We start from the raw sequence: 6,671 nt of genomic DNA on the forward strand, positions 1-6,671 counted from the left end.
GCCCCCGCCCCGCCCCGCCCCCACCTCCCCTGGGCTCGCCCGGCCCCTCCTCGCCACCCTCCCGTCTGGCCCCGCCCCCTCCCGCCCCTGGCTCTAAAATAAATTAGCCACAGAGGGGAAAAAAGAGCAAATGACCCTCGGTGTGGAGAGTGTCCTTCGCCACTCTCAGACCCGCCCGCCCCGCCACTCCCGGCCGTCGGAGCGGGAAGTTGGGGTAGGGGTGGGGGTCGGGCCGGCGGGTAGGGGTCGGGGACAGCCCGGGGACGGGACCGGGACCGAGCCCTGGACTGAGCAGCCTAGACCGTCGAGCGTGTCCGCTGGATGTGGGCGGCTTCCTGGGTCGAAGGGCAAAGAGGAAGGCAGCCGGCCTGGGCCCGCCCCGTCCGCGGGCCGCCAGAGACCCCCTCTCCCAGAACTGCCTTGGCCCTCTGGCCACAACCTGGTGAACACTTGCTCACTTCCTCAGCCCCCAGGTGTGCTGAGCACCCACTGCGTGAGGGACTCTGCTTTCCCTGTCCTCCAGGGGTGCAGAGGGCAGGACACACCTCCAGGCGAGGCCGCTGCTCTACGCTGATGCTACTCCGGCACGGTGGGTGAGGGGAGGAGGGCGAGCACTGGAGGGGGGCAGCGGACTGCGGGGTGTGAAACCAACAGCGGCTCCACTGGAGGGCTTCCCCAGAAGGCCACAGTCACACTGGGCCAAACAGGACGACTGGCATGAAGGATGAGTCCCAGACCTCTAGTCTACTTAGAGGTGTGCAAAGACACCTCTGTGTATTCAACAGATACATACTGAGTGTTAACTTTGTGCCAAACATTGGACTGGGGCACCAGGGATACCCAAGAGAGTCCAAGAGGCATGGCCCTGTCTTCCTGGAGCTCCCAGTGGAAGAGTACACAGAATTCTGCCTGGCACACACACACACACACACACACACACACACTCTCTCTCTCTCTCTCTCTCTCTCTCTCTCTCTCTCTCTCTCTCAAGGCTTCATCAGGGACAAAGCCCAGGAACCCACTTTGTCCCAGGAGAAGATAGAAGGGGGCCGTGCTGATGATGGAGGGTCTGGAGAACCTTCCTGATGTGGAGCCTCCAGATGTCCCAAGGCTATGGTGTTTCCACCCAAGGGCAGTGCTTAAGGGTCCTCTCTCCTGAGGGCTTTTTTTTTCCCTTTTAAATGGCTCTCTAGCCTGAGTGTCAGTAGGGCAAGATTGGCACTCACCACCTAGCCTGCAGATAAGGGTTCTGTCCCCTTTTGCAGGACTCCAAAACACTACCTCCTCCCTCCTCCTAATGTGGATTCCTCTGGGGTCTGACGGGTCTGGGGCACTCCTTTAGGTGCCACTCAGGGAAAGGGAAGGGCCTCAGTAGCTCCCACTTCTTTCCCAGCCCACATATGGAAGCAACCAGCACCCACGCAGGCTCTGGTACTTGCCAAGGTCACTGTCTCTTCCACCTTCAGAATTCTCTCTTTCTTTCCACTCCACACCCCCAGGACCCTACCCTGGCACAGGAGGAGGGATGTGGCATGGCTCAGAGTGCTAGAGTAGCCCTGGCTTCAGAATTAGAAAGGCACGATGAAGGGAGCCATGGCCACCATGCTAAGAGAGTGGAGCCCTTGCTGGAGGGACAGTCCCAGGCTGCCAGCTGGAAGGAACTCCTTGAATATTTCCTCATTGTTGGAGTATCAGAGGCCCAGAGAGGAAAAGTGACACAGTTGGGGTCACACAGCAAAGCTGGATCTAGAACTCACTGCACTCTTGCCACTCCTACCTGTCAGGTTCCCCAAGAGCCAGAGACAGGAACTAAGGGAAAGACTAATGTCCACATGAGCTAGGTGCCTCAGCAGGATCAGTGCCAGGAAGCCAAGCCTGGCATTGCCATCAGGGATCCTGACATTAGGCTCGGGGGGGGGTATGACAGGAGAGGGGGTTGGACTGAGGGCCCAGCGTGAAGGAAGGAATTGATCATACACTCCCCTGGAGTTCTCCTTCATCTTCCAGGAGTCCAGGAGTAAAGAAAGGGACAAGCTGAAAGCTAAGAAAAGCCTTGCTAGTGAGATGGCAAAAGGCATCAGCACACTGGAGAAGGCCTTTGCTGGACTCCAGGGGCAAGGCCAGCAGCTTGGCAGTACTGAGTTGTTTCCAATGGGCAGACTGCCGTGGGTCACATTAAGAGGTTTAGTTAGCAGATGGGGGTGAGGTTGATCACTTCAGCCCTCCATCTCCCACCCTGCACCAGTGCTCAGGCAATGAAGTGTGGCTCTCCCTCCCAGAGCTCATTCAAGTCCTCTTAATACATCATCCAGCCTCCTGGGCTGACAAATACTTAGTACTGGCAAAAAGCTGTTCATCACATCTCTACCCCCTGCCGTCCTGGACAAGGCCCTCAGGGACTGATCTCTGAGGACTCTGGGCTGACCCCACTCCTGGCTGTCCCCCGTCAAAGGATCTGTGCCCTGAGAGCCCCTGCTGAGGTGGTTGCGATCACCCCCAGGCAGGTCAAGTGCCTGGCAATGGATTGGATAATAATAGTGGTAATGATGGCAGTAATGTGTGGCTTCTGCTGAGGGCCCTCCATTCCTTCCTGGCCCCTTTGCTGGTATCACATCCAAGGTGGAGGATCCCACCCCCATCCCACCCCCAGGGGAAACAGGTGCTATGCATGGCTGCGTGGCTGAGTGCAGGCACCTGCTTCGGGCGCATGCCTCTGGGTGTGCAGCACAAGTGTGGGAGTGTGTGACCTTCCTGGTCCAGAGACCTGCAACAAGGGCTTTCTAAAAGTGTTAAGAAGAAAAATAACTCCATGGGTCTAGGGAGAATCAGCGCTAAGGATTTTCGAGGGAGGAGGGAGAGTTAGAGGGAGGAAGTAAAAGCCAGAGAGAGAGGGCAGGAGGAGCAAGTGGGGTGAAAAGGAAGGAAAGAAAAGGGGCCTGGGTGGGGGGAAGGATGAGGTGGGGGGAGGAAGGGAGAAAGAAACGGAAGAGAGGAAGAGGAAAGGGCGGGGTGGCTTCTTTGTGGTCCTCTGGACTGGCCACTCAGAAGTCATTATGAGCAGGAAAGGAAGGAAATGTGTCCCAGCTTGGGGATTGGGGTGCGTGCCCAGAGGACACCACACCCAGCTGGGCTTCCCCCCCACCACACTTGCCCAGGGCTCAGACTGCTGTCCCCACAAATGGAAGCTCTAGCCGGTCTCATTCTTGCTGTTTGGCCACCAAGGCTCAGTTCCCAGTGCCTCCCAAACCACCCCCGAACTCTTATTCTTCATGAATGTATACCAGCTTTCCCTTCCCACTGTGCGACAAGCTGTGTCTGGATCAGATCCCCACCCCACACCCAGCCTAGGAGTCCTTGAGAGCCTCCGGGCGAACTAGAAAACATGCTCCTCCCTCTGGGCAGATGTAGCTCAGACTTGGGAGGAGAAGCTGGGTGGCTATCAGACCCCACTCGCTCCCTGGGGCCCAACACCTGGAGACCCTGATACTCCACTTGCAAAATCCTTACCCCACATGTGGCCCTGCTGTTTCTTCTGTGAGCAGAAGCACGTCCACCCCCGACCATCCTGGACATAGTGCACCATAGCTTTTCAGCCAGCACTCCAAACTGATCCCACCAGGTATCTTATAATCACACAGAAACTCTCACTAAACCCTCATACCTTTTTTTTTTTTTTTTTTTTTTTTTTTTTTTTTTTTTTTTTTTTTTTTTTTTTTCTTTTTATTTTTTTTTTTTTTTTAAACCCTCATACCTTTTTTTTTTTTTTTTTTTTTTTTTTTTTTTTTTAATTGAGATGGAGCCTCGCTCTGTCACCAGGCTGGAGTGCAGCGACAGGATCTCAACTGACTGCAACCTCCACCTCCCGGGTTTAAGCCATTCTTCAGCCTCAGCCTCCCAAGTAGTTGGGACTACAGGTGTCCGACATCATGCCCAGCTAATTTTTGTATTTTTAGTAGAGACGGAGGTTTCACCATGTTGGTCAGGCTGGTCTCAAACTCCTGACCTCATGATCCACCCGCCTCAGCCTCCCAAAGCGCTGGAATTACAGGCATGAGCCCCTAAGCCCAGCCCACACTCATACCTTTTTAATGCCTTAGAATCTTTCTGCCTAGACTCTCATTTCCCTATTCTGCCTGGTGAGATCCTATTCATCCTTCAGAGCCCAACTGAGGTATGCCCTTCTCTGTAAAGTCTTCCCTATCTGTCCTGCATCCTAGCAGAGCTAGTAGCTCTACTCCCAGAGCGCTTCCAGCCCTTTTTTTCCCCCTAGGTTCTCGGGGTTGAGCCCACTCCTCCCTGTCCAAATGCAGAGAAGCCTCCCCCAAGTCCTGCATGATCCACCCTCTATCATGCTAGCCCATCTGGAACCTTGGGACCCTACTGGGCTCCTTCCCTCCCTAAAGTTTACAGACCCAGGGCAAAATGGGGAACTGCAAATCAAAGTGGCCCAGAGATCTCTCCACCCCCACTCTGCCTTCCCTGGGCCTGGGCCTGACAGAAGATTCCCAGCACATCTGGTTGTACTTAAATAATCCAGGACTACCGGAGCAGGTTCCCTGCTTCTCTCCCTTCAGCCCAGCTTCCACCCGTTCCTAAACCAGCCTTCCAGGTCTCCTCCAGGATGCCTTCCCTGACTGGCCCAGCCCCAGTATCTGCAGCCCACCCTGGAACCTCCACACCTTTGGGTCTGGGGTCTGCCAGGGTGTGGAAGGGAGGGCTATGCTCAGCAAGACTCGGTGTGTAGAATTTCATCTTTCCCAAGCATTGTTCCTAGATAGAAACCCTCCCTTCAGGTAGTGAAGGGGCCAGCCAAGAGCCTCCCCTCTGCTCCCTTGGCCTCAGGGGTGGCTGTCTCCAATTATGGGTGTGTGTAGTGAGAAGGAACCAGTTCAGATCTAGGCAGAGCCATGCCTGTGGCAACTCTTGCTGTCAGCCATCTTCCAAAGAGCTTTGCAAAATATTAAAGGACAAAAGAGAATTAAATATAGAGACTATAGCAAGTATAAGAATGCACAGTCTAGGCTGGGCATGGTGGCTCACGCCTATAATCCCAGTACTTTGGGAGGCTGAGGCAGGCAAATCACCCGAGGTCAGGAATTTGAAACCAACCTGGCCAAGATGGTGAAACCCCATCTCTACTAAAAATACAAATACTAGCTGCGTGGTGGGCACCTGTAGTCAGCTATTCAGGAGGCTGTGGCAGGAGAATCACTTGAACCCGGGAAGCGGAGGCTACAGTGAGCCAAGATCGGGCTACTGCACTCCAGCCTGGGCGACAGCGAGATTCTATCTCAAAAAAAAAAAAGGATGCAGGGACTCTAAAAAACAAGTTTGTTATCTACCATGACCTGCTCCACCGGGTTCCAGGTTTGAATGTTCATCCTTTCATTCAATAGCATGTACCGATGCCTGAGTGTACTAAGTTCTGGGAACGGTGACTCAGGTAAGACCCCAGAGCTTCCTACAGAAACCAGGGTCAGTGGGGGACAGAGACAGGTGGATGAACAAATGCTAGATGCTGTCATGGACTTCAGTCAGGGAGGCACTGGGGTGCCGAGGTTGAAGGTCAGAGGCTGTGAACTAACCTCCATCACTTCCTGCTCTGTCCCCGGGGTGCCACTTAACCACAGGGAGCCTGTCTTCTCACCTGGAAAAGGGCAATGATGTAACCTCACAGGGTCGTGGTGGGATTCCAATGAGATAATGTGTGTGGAAACCCCTTGCCAAGTGCTAAGTGAGCTGCTGCTGTTATGATCAGGCTGAGGCCGCCTACCTGATGCTCATTTTTTTGATGCCTCAACAGCTGCCTCTCTTACCCTCTGAGGTGAGCAGCCACGTTGGAGAAACTTCTGAGGGTGAAGAACACCCAGCCTAGAGCAGTGGGCAGTTAAGCTGCACGCACAAACACACACACACTTTAGTTATACAAGCAGAACACCTTTGTACAAAAATTAGAATGGCATCGTGTGCCCATGGCCCCAGTTACTCAGGAGGCTGAGGCAAGAGGATTCCATGAGTCCCGGGAAACATAGTGAAACCCATCTCTATTATTAAAAAAACAATAAGAAGAAAAAACAGTTAGCCAGGCGTGTTGGTGGGGGCCTGTGATCCCAGCTACTTGGGAGGCTGAGGCAGAAGAATCACAGTTACTTGAATCCAGGAGGCAGGGGTTATAGCGAGTGGAGATCGAGCTACCGCACTCCAGCCTGGGCAACAAGAACGAAACTCCATCCAAAAAAAAGAAAAGAAAGGAAAAAAATAGATAAGCAGAAAACAAAACATTTAAAAATGCAACACCTTTAATCCCACCATCCAGAGATAACCACCGGTAACATTTTGGAGTCAGTCAGCTGGACACAGTGATTGGGCGCCTGTGGCCCCAGCTACTGGGGAAGCTGAGGTGGGAGGACTGCTTGAGCCGGGAGATTGAGGCTGCAGTGAGCCATCATCTTGCCAGTGCACTCCAGCCTGGGCAACAGAGCGAGACCCCGTTTCAAAACAAACAAACAAGCAAACAAAAACCACTTTGGAGTCAGCTAGATATTATTCTATTTATCTCTCTACATAGGTGTACATATAGAGAGAGGTCTCCACAGTGTTTTATAATACACTTTTCTTAATAGACAGATTTTTTTTTTTTTTTTTTTTGAGAGGGAGTCTTGCTCTGTCGC

General features: G+C 53.3%; 1 long non-coding RNA gene across 1 annotated transcript in view; it reads left to right on the forward strand.

The window, feature by feature from the left end:
• LOC119473745 overlaps positions 1-2,884 on the forward strand; it is a 4,263-nt gene extending 1,379 nt beyond the window's left edge. The window contains exon 3 of the long non-coding RNA XR_005202967.1: positions 992-2,884. This is a non-coding gene — a long non-coding RNA (uncharacterized LOC119473745). The remainder of the gene's footprint in view (positions 1-991) is intronic.
• Positions 2,885-6,671: the final 3,787 nt, after the last annotated feature.

The sequence above is a fragment of the Cebus imitator genome, unplaced genomic scaffold, assembly GCF_001604975.1.
Source record: "Cebus imitator isolate Cc_AM_T3 unplaced genomic scaffold, Cebus_imitator-1.0 Scaffold181, whole genome shotgun sequence".
Taxonomy (NCBI): Eukaryota; Metazoa; Chordata; class Mammalia; order Primates; family Cebidae; genus Cebus; species Cebus imitator.